This window comes from Schistocerca cancellata, chromosome 2, assembly GCF_023864275.1.
Source record: "Schistocerca cancellata isolate TAMUIC-IGC-003103 chromosome 2, iqSchCanc2.1, whole genome shotgun sequence".
NCBI classification, from domain to species: domain Eukaryota; kingdom Metazoa; phylum Arthropoda; class Insecta; order Orthoptera; family Acrididae; genus Schistocerca; species Schistocerca cancellata.
This window is the reverse complement of record NC_064627.1, coordinates 343302793-343316391: the sequence shown is the minus strand read 5'-3', so window position 1 is coordinate 343316391 and position 13599 is coordinate 343302793. Positions and strand designations below refer to the sequence as shown.

The following is a 13599-nucleotide window of genomic DNA, read 5'->3' as shown; positions in this document are numbered from 1 at the left end:
GCGCTGTTTACGTACGGTAGGCGGGGCGGACGCAGCCGCCGCTAATCCCCAGCAACTGGCCCGCTGGTGCGGCATTTGCAGTCGCCGCTCACGCACCCAAAACGCAATTTCAGCCCCGCTGCGGAACCGGGGAGCGAGGCTCAGCGACCTCTCTGGCAATGGCAGTGCGACCGCAACGCTTAATACCGCTTGCATCCAGAGCGCAGGGCTGCCCAGTAGAGGCAAGTGTCTCTCCAACAGTCCATTAGTATAATAGCTAACACATCCCATCAGTGGCCAAAAGCTGCATCCAGAAAACTAGAGGCCAACCAGAACTTAGGGAAAAGCGGAGGTGACAGCGTGGAAAGAAGTCTATAAGAAACTATAGATAAAAAAAGGGAGCAACAAACATTTAATAGTCACTACGGCCAGAGACAAGGCAGCCGAGTAAAGAATGAAACTTCATCCACACTCGAAAATAGTACGATTAAAGAACATTGGTAAAAGTAGAATGAAATTTTCACTCTGCAGCGGAGTGTGCACCGATATGAAACTTCCTGGCAGATTAAACTGTATGTCGGACCGAGACTCGAACTCGGGCATTTGCCTTTCGCGGGCAAGTGCTCTACCGACTGAGTTACCAAAGCGCAACTCACAATCCGTCCTCACAGCCTTACTTCCACCAGTAACTCGTCGCCTACTTTCTGAACTTCACAGATGCTCTTCTGCAAGCCTTGCAAGAGTAGCGGAGACATGGCTTTGTCACGGACTGGGGGATGTTTCCAGAATACGATTCTGCAATGCCTGTGTTATGCCGAATTAAGACACAAAGTTCCCCGTACTGCGACTAAGGCACGTCTCCTCAATATCCTTTCTTCCAGAAGTGCTAGTCTTGGAGGTTTCGCAGGTGAACTTCTGTGACATTTGGAAAGAACAGGCACTGAGGCGCCTACAGCCCTTATGAAACACATGAAATGTAAAGATTGTAGACTCTTGGTTGACGACATATGGAACAATGTATCTTTCTGTGAGTCGTTCTCAAATAGACAAATAGTATGGCGACCACTCGTGATAAGCCGGAAATCCGGGTTCGAGTCACAGTCCGGCAAAAATTTTCGTTGTCACTCCATTACACAGCTGATGGGTATATATTCGCAACTGCGAATACATGTCATGTGTTTCCAGAACGTTTCCAGAAGGTTTCTTATGAGCGCACACTCCACAGCAGAGTGAAAATTTCAGTGGGGAAACATCCCCCAGACTGGCTAAGCCCTGTCTCCTCAGTATTCTTCCAGGAGTTTTGGGGGTTTCACACGAGAGCTTCTGTGACATCTGGAAAGCAACAGACGGAGTACTGGCGACAGTCAAGCTGTGAGGACAGGTCGCGACTCGTGCTTGAGCATCTCACTGTGTAGAGCTCCTGCTGGAGAAATGCAAAGCTCCGGAGTTCGAGTATCGATCGGGCACACAGTTTTAATCTATCAGGAAGCTTCATGGCAAAAAAAAAAAAAAAAAAAAAAAAAAAAAAAAAAAAAACCTTTGAGAAACTTCTGAATGAAGAAAACCCGAGAATCAGCTCGGAATACGGAGACCCCAGCTGGAATATGGCATCGGCTATATCACTGAAGGAAGTATCAGCACTAAGGTAAGCAAAACATGGAAGACAGCTTGGTCAGATTAAATCTCCATAAGCTTGGAAGTGTCTCTGTCAAGTAGGAGTTGACTTACTGTGGGACTTGATGAGGCAGGTCTACAAAAAAAGGCGAGAATTTCACATGAATGGACAGACAGAAAAGTTGTGCTAATACCACAGAAATATATAAACCTTGTACAAGATATGTACGAAAATATAAGAACAAGGGTAAGAGGCAGTGTAGGCGTGGCAGAATGGAATCAAGTTTGCATCAGCCCATAAATCTTTCTGTGGTCATCCTGTCAGAGAAATTCAAGATGAAGCCTCTTGGAGCATGTCTTTTCCAGTCGACATTGTGTGCAGCACCAGCAGACTGGGTGTGGAGTGCAAACTGGAAGAATGGAGGTGTGCAATGCGGGACAGAGGTCTTAAAAGCAACAGAAGGAAACGGAGTATTCGTGGCTGATAAACGAGGAAGGTGACGCAGTCATAATGAATGGGAGAACCAAGGAAAGGGTGGAGCGGTAATCGTGTAATTGTGCGTGTGTGTGAACTCCTAAGGGACCAAACTACTTGAGGTCATCAGTCCCTAGACTTGCACACTAATTAAACTAGCTTAAACTAACTTATGCTAAGGAAAACACACACACACACACACACACACACACACACACACACACACAAACATACATGCCCGAGGGAGGACTCGAACCTTCGGCGGGAGTGGCCGCGCAATCCGTGACATGGTGCCTCTAACCGTGCGGCCACTCCGCGCAGCAGGGTAGAGCGATTCTTGTACCTCGGGTCAGCTGTGGCAAGTAATGGCTGCCTGGATACTGAGATAAATCACTCAGTGCAGTCTGAATTAATTGGAAAGAAATCTGGAATCCTCTATGACAAGAACATGAATGCCAAAGTCAAGAGTAAAACACACACGGCAATCGTAAGGCCAGAATCACTGTATGCAGCAGAGATATGGGCAATAACTTATAACCAGTGTAATACGCTGTATATAGGGTGAAATTATATTGTGCTGGATGCGTAGAATCAACAGGATGGACCGAATTCCAAGAGAAAAAAATCAGAGCAACCATAAAGGTTATTGAAGTGCCCAAGGAAGTGCAGGAGAGAAGACCCATCCCAGTGTTATGATCATGAGAAGAGACCAAAGCCATGTTGCAAGCAGGGCGATGGATATGGAGAATGTAAGGCTTCACAGAAAGAGGAAGTCCTAAAAAGAGGTGGTCTTACTGCATTCGAGGGGACCAGAGGGAAAACAGTTGACGGAGGACGATACGTAGGACAGGGAAGTAGAGGAAGAAACTTTCCAGTTCTCTCTGCGTAAGGCAGGGAAAGAATAAGCCGAAATGTATTTGTTCTTATCGTGTTTCATAATTCAATTTGACGCACGACAAACATGTACTTACTGCTCTTTTATATTTCTTCATGCATTACAACTTTATCGGAGAAAGACGAAGGTAATGAGAAGTAGTAGAAATGAGAACAGCGAGAAACTTAACATCAGGATTGATCGTCACGAAGTCAATGAAGTTAAGGAATTCTGCTACCTAGGCAGTAAAATAACCAATGACGGACGGAGCAAGGAGGACATCAAAAGCAGACTCGCTATGGCAAAAAAGGCATTTCTGGCCAAGAGAAGTCTACTAATATCAAATACCGGCCTTAATTTGAGGAAGAAATTTCTGAGGATGTACGTCTTGAGTACAGCATTGTATGGTAGTGAAACATGGACTGTGGGAAAACCGGAACAGAAGAGAATCGAAGCATTTGAGATGTGGTGCTATAGTCGAATGTTGAAAATTAGGTGGACTGATAAGGTAAGGAATGAGGCGGTTCTACGCAGAATCGGAGAGGAAAGGAATATGTGGAAAACACTTATAAGGAGAAGGGACAGGATGATAGGACATCTGCTAAGACATGAGGGAATGACTTCCATGGTACTAGAGGGAGCTGTAGAGGGCAAAAACTGTAGAGGAAGACAGAGATTGGAATACGTCAAGCAAATAATTGAGGACGTAGGTTGCAAGTGCTACTCTGAGATGAAGAATTCGTGGCGGGCCGCATCAAACCAAAAAAAAAGGTGAAATTTACGCTAGGATTAAGGTAATTGCAGGGGAAATATATACCATTTTCTGAATGGGACTTGCAAGAGGTTTGCGAAGAGGTTTGGCATATTAGGAGGGGGACACTTCTATGAAAGAGTTTAGGGCACTAAGCAAAATCAAGGATCCAGTTCGCACCAGAAGGAAATCGTAACAACACTCGAAGGTAAGAAAACTTCCGATTTATGCGCATAAGGCAAGCACAGAGAATACAAGAATTAGTGATTTCAATCGGGTGTACATATACCTGAGAAGGGAAACCTTTGCTAACGGACATGATGTTTACAGCCGATAAAAGCCTACTTAAATTTCTCTCCTTCAAAACTCCCTATCTCAGGGAAGATCGGTTTCGTACAGCTATACATACCTTTTGTGTCTGCTTATTATTATTATTATTATTATTATTATTATTATTATTATTATTATTACTATCAGCATCAGTAGTAGAGGTAGTAGTAGGGCTAGTACTAACGTTATTACTTCTTAGTCAGTACTGTTATTCACACTGTCATTAGATACATTCAAATATTTTTAATTGTATTAATACCATTTTATTACTAATTATCGTATTGCAGTCATTATCATTTCCTAAACAATAATGATAAAAATATCTGATCAGGTTAAATAAATAAATAAAACACACATCGAAATTAACCGCCAAAAGAAGTATCTTTATAAATGTAAATCATTTTTGCTTTCCATCGCGAATTGGGTAGGAAATTAAGCGAGCAAGAAAGCGACTTTCATGTAGTGTGATTGGCGCGGAAGATTTCTCTGCCTCCTCTGCTTCTATGATAAATACCATCTGACGCGCTGTGAAGGATTAACAGACGGGTATTAACAGACTCTACAAGACGCTTTTCATATTCATATACCCTATGAAAGGAGATACTTTTGAGAAAAATTCGGGCTCCGCTGAGCTTTAGGCATACGTCGTCCAACTTCGTAGGGACGAACACTGATCAGTTGTTTTATATACTTCTTATTCATATTAACATTTTATTTAAAATAACAATACACCATTTCATGACAGCTTTCATTCTCTTATAAAAAGAACGCAAGAGGTGAGATTCAAACGCATCGCCTCGAAGATTAAGTGTGAACCGAGCAGTGTCTGTATATCAATTCCGGCCACCGCCAATCTAGCAACGCATTCCCTCCTAAAGTATATTGTAACGTATCAGCATGATCAATTCTTTGAATTCTCAGAGATGTTTGGGGTTGATATAAAGTTGTTATTCTCTAGTGTTCTAACGTTTACGCCCGTTCGACAGATTCTGCATAATGACCTTCGACCTCAGCTGTTGCGAAAATGGAAGCCTCTCCCAGTAGTGAACTTCAGAGTGTCTGCCGACCAGTTTGTCGAAAACCATGCGTCGCGGTGTCTCTCCTGTCCTTGTTAGACGCAAAACTAATCGAACATCATCAATAAATTTTACATTCAACCATACTGTGGCTGCTTATGGTGCTTTTATCGTTAAACTAGATCCTAAAGGTGTTTAAAATTACTAGAAAGCAACGTACCAATGTAAACTGGAAGGCGAAAGAGTCCGAGAGGAAGACGATCTGAAGGGGGAAGGTACAGGTCAAGTGGCGTTCAGACCCTGAAAGAAAATAATGAGAAGCAGGTTATTTACAATATTTGATCAGCAGATAACGCTACTGTCATTTTACAGCGTCCGCTGAACACACTGCAGAAACGGATCAACTGGGGGGCGAGGAAACATGTGGTAAACGCAAAGTGACACAACGGTACTAAAATGAAAGTTTAATATGTAGTGAGCCCTACATTTGAAAGACTTCCAGTGCTGATAGTATCGCATAAGGATGAAATGCGTTTGCTTTGAAAAATCTATTAAGCTGTTCCGCTATTCAGAGAACGGCTGGGCCAAAGTGATGGAATTCGAGTCGTGTGAGCGAGCTGACTGTATCGGCTCCTGCAGCGCTTCCAGTTGACTGGAGCCTTTCTTCGCTGGAACATAACGGCGCAGCGGGGGGTGCGCTGCTCGCGCACAGCCGCCAGTAGCGGAGAGTGCGGCAGGGGGAAGAGCTGTCCGTGGACCCCAGCCGCCTCGAAAGTCTGAAAGGAGGAGCCCTCCCCCCCCTGGCGAAGACTGCAGCAGCGCTGAGTTATTCGATTCGCGTCCCACATTCCATCGGCAAAGCTCGCCTCACATCGGCACATAAAACTGCACGTCTCGCGGGCCACAAAACATGGAAACTGGGCCAGAGCTGACTGGAGGCTTACCCAGTGTGTTACGGCCTATCGCGATTTTTCGTTTTATCAAATGATGCAAGGCGTCTAGAGCACTGACGGCCCTGTGGGGCGACTGAATCACACTATATCGAGCCTGTATTTCAGGCCATAGGTGGTCGTGACATTACTGTCATATATCGCTATGCGACACTGGTTCCTTTTTGCTACCATTCCATGGTAATTTTATTTAGATCATACTGCCCACATTTGCTACGAGAAAAGCTAAGCGTCTTTCTCACTGAGAAGGTGCCTTCTAGTGTGGTCTCTCGGTTCTCTTTGACGGCAGGGGGCGGTCAGTAAATGTCGTTAGGAAGAGTGAAGGTCCGTGAAGAGTTGGGCAGCTTTCACGGAAGTAAGGCTGTGGATTGCTTCATGCTTTTGTCAACAGAGGCGCACCTTGTCTAGCCCTGGGCGGAAGGCGCCGTGCTGCCGCTGTCATTCCCAGAGAATAATTGAGCTTGATATTTTAGACTATTCTGTTCGGACAGCAAAGGAGGGGACAGTGCACCCATTCGAATTGAGTCTCTTCACCATCGTGCTTGGAATGAAGAAATCGATGGATCGATAGGTCACTGCTCCAGCCCAGTACCGACCTCTTATTTGTGAAAGTGCGTTTGTACACCAAGAGCGGCAAGTTTGTGCAGTGTTCCCCCGTTTATTCACGAAATAAGCGGTATTCTCATCCGTGACAGTGGCAACAGCAATTATTTGTCTCTTCCATACAGTTTTTTTTTTTTTAAAGTAGAGAGTCATGGAGGGAGATCTATGTTTGGTGGTCATTTGATCCCCGCCCACAATGGGGGTATTTCATCTCTCGGTCACACATCTCTGTGCCCGCCATTTGGTGCTGATGGGCGCATCATATACTGATTTTGGGGAACCGCAAGTGTCGCAATTGCGGTAGTGTGATTATTATTCGGAGCAGCCCGTTACTTGCCTAATTTGCCAGGCGACTTGTAATGCTTAATTTGGTCATAATTTGAGGCACCTTCTCGTGCCGTTAACTTTGATTTTGCAAGTTGCCCAAGAAGCATATCTTGTTGCACTTTCTCCAAAGATCATTCAACACTTTTTGCAACCTCCCCACAATGTATGCGTCATTTTGTACTTTGAGTTGAGTTTTAATTTTAATTGTGATTTATGGTACATCATTAGAGCAAATAAATATCTTTCAGTCCAATTCCAAGATTCTTTACATTATCATCCAGCTTTCCCGTGGTTAGGCTACCCACCAATATTAAATAAACCTGTTGCACAGCTAAGCTTGTTCTCATGCTGCACAGTGGTCAAACTCAGCGATCAGCTATACTAAGAACTGAGAGAACAGAACGAGCAACACACTCGCTAATCTTGTATGATTAAAGATTTCTTTTATAATGACCACTGCACTATCAGGAACCCAGCTTCATGGTTCTATGATATTTTGGAGATGTTTCCCCTACCAGTACTTGGGCTCATTCATTCAGGTTACCGTAGACATGAACTAAGATGTTAATGGCATTCTCACTCAGGAAGTATTGCCTTCTGTATCTTCGTGATGAGTCTCCTGTGGACACTCCCGACTTCCAAGATTCTTAGTTTACAGGGCTATATGCACCCGCTACTGCTTAGACGAACACTCAGGCATCTTATCACATGTCGACTGATTTGCTGAATGACCCATTCTCCATTTATGGGACTATTTGGAACATTAAGTGAAACAATAATCAAAATCCACGGAATTCGGTATTTCTACAGAATCTACTAACTGATGAGTTACTTCAGATCAGTATGACATACCCGAGGAAACTCATGCACCTCTTCAACGCCGAACTTAGGTCATTATCATGGTCACATGTGGCCTTACATCATACTACCATCTACTAAGGGTAACAAAGTTTTTGTCCAATCTGCTGCCACTGACAACTTTAAGTGAATGTGACTAACGTCTGGAGGAAGTATCTCTATGAACCGCTTGAGATTCATCCTTGTTTGTAAGGAGTTTACAACCTGCGTTATCGTGATTAGTAAGATAGACGTTTTTGTGTTCTAGCTTGAAACAAAGTAGGCAGGCCACTGTTACGAACGGCGTAACGCGGGGAAACCAGCGTCGACGATACGCTGTTAGCGGAAAACGTGGTAAGAGACGAAGAGCAGGACTGGAAGTAACATGAGCTCACATCAGTACCAAGAACGCATCCAAAATATTCTTAAACAACAGCACACACAGAGTTCCAGTTCAAAGTGTCAGCCTAGAAAGTCAGACATTTTGTATTTGAGAATCAGAGGTTTTTACAGTATCAGCCGATACAGCCACCAGATCGGGTATTTGTTCCCAGTATCGAGTCAACAGCCATCGCCTTGTGAATTGTTTGCTTCGACTTCTGCAGTCGCGGCCGCCGCTTGCGGAATTGTTTGCTGCGCAGGTACTACCGCTGCTATCTCTATCTGTCTGACACAAGGTTCCCCATCGCTTGTTATTAGAGGCATCACTGTTCTCGTATCACATGTTTAACTCTTTCATGGATAAAATTCATTTTTACAGATTTTTAAAATATTATGGTGAAAACGTTTTCTTTTCAGTCCCATTATTATATTTTCACCACCAAAATATTTTTTAAGTTCTCCATTTTTTCACAACAGGAAGTGGGACACATATGTCCCATGAACTAACGCGAGATATCTTTTCTGCTGACTGACTGATTTCGTAATTTTATTTTTTTTAGCCATAAACTGGATTTTGTGGAGAATAAAATAACTACAAATTATACATGCATGTAATCTTTTTATTTGTGTCGAGCCAGTGTAAAAAATATTCATTACATTTCAGTTTTCATGATACATGACCAATGCTTACAAAACTTTACATTCCATGAAACTTGGAAAAACATGGTGTGGCACAAAGTGATACAACACAAGCAGCGCAAACAACTTTTGTTCTCAGAATGAGATTTTCACTCTGCAGCGGAGTGTACGCTGATATGAAACTTCCTGGCAGATTAAAACCGTGTGCCGGACCGAGACTCGAACTCGGGACCTTTGCCTTTCGGGGGCAAGTGCTCTACCAACTTTTTTTTTTTTTTCTCACTTTGCTCTATTTTGTTCGTTGTATATGTTCGGCGCGGACGTCTCATGACATCCGTTCAGGTAGTTTGTTGATCCGTTCACTCAGTTTTTTTATTACAGAGGGTAACTAACCCTCTGACCGAACACGCTGAGCTACCGTGCCGGCAAAATCCCTGACCCCGCCGGGAATCGAACACGGGACCCCGTGCTCGGGAAGCGAGAACGCTACCGCGAGACCACGAGCGGTGGACGCCAACTGAGCTACCCCAGCACGACTCACGCCCCATCCCCACAGCGTTACTTCTGCCAGTATCTCGTCTCCTACCTTCCAAACTTTACAGAAGCTCTTCTGCGAACCTTGCAGAACTAGCACTCCTGCCTTTGCAGTGCAGTCCCGATTTTTTCTCAGGTTCAGTACAGTTGTCCCTAGATGGCAGCACCGTGCAGAGCTGGGTAACATATATCCCGGCACTCGAACTGGCGCTTAAAGTTAGTGTGACATATATGACCCATCAACCACGAAAGGGTTAACTCGCAGAATTATTATTGACTTTATAAGAGACTGTAGCCTACAAGTACACGATGTAACTAAATTCCCGCTACAGACTTTAAGGACAGTTTCCTTACACCAAAACAAGAAGAAATGTTTAGTAAACGTCAGTTCTAAAATGTGTTCCTTAAGAGTTAAGAGCACTTATTGCTCTTCGATACTACGAAAAACATATCTTCTATTGCAAGTTCTTTGCTTTCCATGTTTTTGGAGGAGATAGTATGGACAAAAACAAGAAAAAAAAACGTCGAGTAAACATGGCCTCTAAAGTGCATACTTTAAAGACCTATGACCACTTGCTCATCTTCGCTACTGTGATTCACGTCTCTTCTATTGAACGAGTGTTCATAGCTCGTAAGATATGCAGGAAATGTATTCGCAGTTGCGAATATAAACCAGCATTGGCTGCATATTCGAATGACGACAGTGAAAACCTGTGCCAGCCGGTCGCCTTAACCGCATCGGCTATCCGTGCGCGAAACGCAACCAGAGCCAGACTTCTATATATCGTCGTCCATGTACGTGTACTTAAGATATCGTCTCAAGAGTCCAGGTTTACTGGACATTTTTTGCTGTTTTGGAGTAAGGAATCTGTCTTCAAGGTCCGATAGGGCATTTTTTACACCCTGTATAACTGGGCGTCGTTCAAAGCTTCAGTAGGACCTAACGGGCTGTTCGTCGGGCAGTAGTGCTGTATTTCTGGACTTTTCACTCTTCATTATTTTATAACCAAAACATTAGGTAGACATTTTATCTGAGAACAAATAAATCTGTACGTGCACCGTTCTCGCCCCCTAGAACCGAACTTCCAAGTGTAAAACAGTTCGATAATTTGCGTCCCGTTCTAAGAAAATCTATTTTTTCACGCATCTTAATGTTTGTGACGTCAGATCTCCTGAAATATGTGTCCTACTCTGATAAAATGCTTCAGATACATTCAGTGGTATATGTGAACACACACTGTAGAATTAAAACGTCATTTCTATCGAGAAGTTTTACTGCAAAAACGGAGAAAATGTAGTAATTGATGAACATTTTCTTTTTTTTTTTGCGGTGTAGTGTGGTGGTAGTGTAATAGTGCTAGCGAGAGCTTTGAAATTATGTGTTAAGTTTCCTGGAAGTCGCTAAGTGCTCTCATTCTCAAACACTGGATTAAGATATTCTGGACGATTTGCCCGTCGTGAGTTGTGCTGTCTCCAGACATATACAAAGTTGCTAACTTTAATACATGACTTACTGCATCAATTAAGATAAGATTCCACTTGTTAATTAGTAGCTTATGACAACACTTTACGTTTCTAAATTCGGTCAATTATTACATGAAATACTGTCGTACTTAAGAGCACCGAGCGAGGTGGCGCAATGGTTAGCACACTGGGCTCGCATTCCGGAGAACGACGGTTCATACCCGCGTCTAGCCATCCTGATTTATGTTTTCTGTAATTTTCCTAAATGGCTTCAGGCAAAAGCCGAAATGGTCCCTCTGAAACGGCACGGCCCTAATCCGATGGGACCGATGACCTCGCTGTTTGGTCCCCTCCCCCAAATCAATCAACCAGTCCTTAGAAGCTGTCAGACAAGCAACCTACAACTGTGATTGGATAATCAGTGTTCGTTTAGACATTTACTAATACTTATAATCTAAAGAAAAAAACATACGTTGAGACTTACAGTGATGCTTTTCTTAAGATCTGTTACCAGCTCTTACATTCTCAGTATGTCCTCACACTGTTTTTCTTTAATTTTTTTTTTAATTAACAGATGCACCACCTGCGAACTGAGGTACTGGCAAATGTTGTGTAGCCAAAGGCCAGTTAAAATACCTTTGGTCGTTGGAGCAGAATGGGTCGATTGGTTAAAATATATTACAAAATGTGCACGTTGAGAATTTCTTGCAACCCAGTCATCTACACTGCCTCTTTTTTTTCCCTTCAAGAACATGCATCGCAGGAAACAAATGTTTTTTCAGTTCCCTATGTAGAATATTATTACCTGGAATTTCACCTTGTGCAAAACAGAAACTTTAAGCAGAACACTACCTCAAAAACATCTAGAACTATGGCACTACGCGAGGAGAGGACAGATGCAGTGTCAAATTAATGGGATGAGTGTTTCAAAAGTTGCGGAAGCCCCGTAAATCTCCGAATAGTCTACACAATCAGTGCAATGCGGGTGCATTGGCATAAATCAAGCCCTTTCTCTATCTCAGCAACCACATCAGAAGTGAAATACTGTAGAACTCAGGTAGCGAGCATACGTAAGGCTTCCAAATTGATGTGTTTCAATATGCACACCTCGCTTAGCCACCCAAAAGCATTCAGTCACACAGAAATGTCTTGAACTCACTTCACTGTGCTCTGATCGACTGTAAGGATATTTCCAGCAGCTTATCCAAAATTTTGTCAAAGGCGTGTATTTGCATAGGTGTACACAGCACATTGCAACGCGAGAAAACGACTTTCTTGTGTGGTACGGAGCTGTGTAATACGCAGCACTTCCGCGGACGCGTTGCAGGGGTTTCACTTCTGCACGTTACCATCCAGCGGCTCCTTCACTTTCACGGCCTGCCATTTCAAGATAGCTTACTGCTTGCCTCTCCTCGGCCCACCTGAGGCTGCGCATATCGATCTGAGGACACGAGTTCGCTTTCAGACTGGAGAGCGGCTCGCTCGAATGACCGTCAACATCCCTTTATGTGGTGAATCTATTACTGGCCAAGTGAACTGATATGTCATGCTTCTCCAAAGTATGTGGTGAATGTATTGGCGGTCAACTAAACTGAAAAGACTTAGCGTTCCGCTGTATTTCTTCGTATGGAAAGCACTTAAAACGTCCTTGTACCCATTTTCAACATCGGAACGGGAAGGGATGGCGCCCTGCTTAATACAAGGGACAAACGTTCGAGAGGAACGGGGATCCACCTTCCTCATTTAATGTTTCCGGCTAATGTCGAAGTACTTCCTCAAATAGGATAGGGCCAATTTTCCCCAACGCCGTCCTTTCTAATGAACTCAGAATCTGAGGAACGGTTGCCTTCGTTTCCTCCCTTTCAACGCACTTGATAACCATCCGATAATTCGGGAAACAGTTGCTTCGTATGCTTCCCCCAGCCCGTCATATGCACCTCACAAAACCATCACCATTCCCATTTTAGCACTTAAATAGCATATTTGGTGGGATAAAGATCTGTCCCCGTAGGTCAGCGGTTAGCGTATTCAATTATTCACAAACAGTCTTAATCGCATTTATTATTAGTATACCGTCAACCGGTATCAACCCGACGTAGGGGTCATCTTCTGGGCGTTTACACCATTGTTCGACAGTGGTTAGCGTGCCTGGCTGCTATGGTACGACGCCAGTTCGACTGGCGGTGCTGCCATGCAGGGACGGCTGGGATGGAGAGCACTCAACATCCTGATGCCAACTGAAGAGCTACTTGAGTGAGAAGTAGCGGCCCAGGCTCAAGACAAACGGTGGGGAATGTGGTGTGCTCTCCCTACGCCCCTCCACACAGCATCCAATGACGGAATCGGTAGGAGATGACACGCCGGTCGATCAGTCCCGAATAGTTAGAATGTGGAGCTTTGGTTACTGGGATCAGAGAAAACTAAGACACAGTCAGCTTTGACCAGTGATGTAGTGAACATACTATAAAGGAGATAAACAACATGGTGACTGTAACGTCATATCGTTGACGATATTTTGAAACATAAACAACAAGGACAGCTTTGATTACAGGAATGTACAATAACGGGAAAAAATGGTTCGGATTACAGTTATTAACATCACATGCAAAGAGAGAAAGAAATAGAAAGAAATGTATTTGGTAAGAAATGGATTTGTGTACATTTAAACCACATTCTACAACTCTAATGGGCGTCACAGTACACAGCATACGAAATTATATTGGGAACTATTGGAAAATATGTTTTAGCTGCATATTTGCTATATGCAAATATATGTTCTTTGTACTAGTATATCGTAAGAGGGTTTGTCGGAGAGAAACCGAATC

The 13599-nt window shown here is 43.6% G+C and overlaps 1 long non-coding RNA gene across 1 annotated transcript in view; it reads right to left on the bottom strand.

Annotated features, from left to right (window-relative positions):
• Positions 1-13599, bottom strand: part of LOC126145572 (uncharacterized) — a 179347-nt gene that overhangs the window by 66325 nt on the left and 99423 nt on the right. Inside the window, exon 2 of the long non-coding RNA XR_007529765.1 lies at positions 5260-5339. This is a non-coding gene — a long non-coding RNA (uncharacterized LOC126145572). The remainder of the gene's footprint in view (positions 1-5259; positions 5340-13599) is intronic.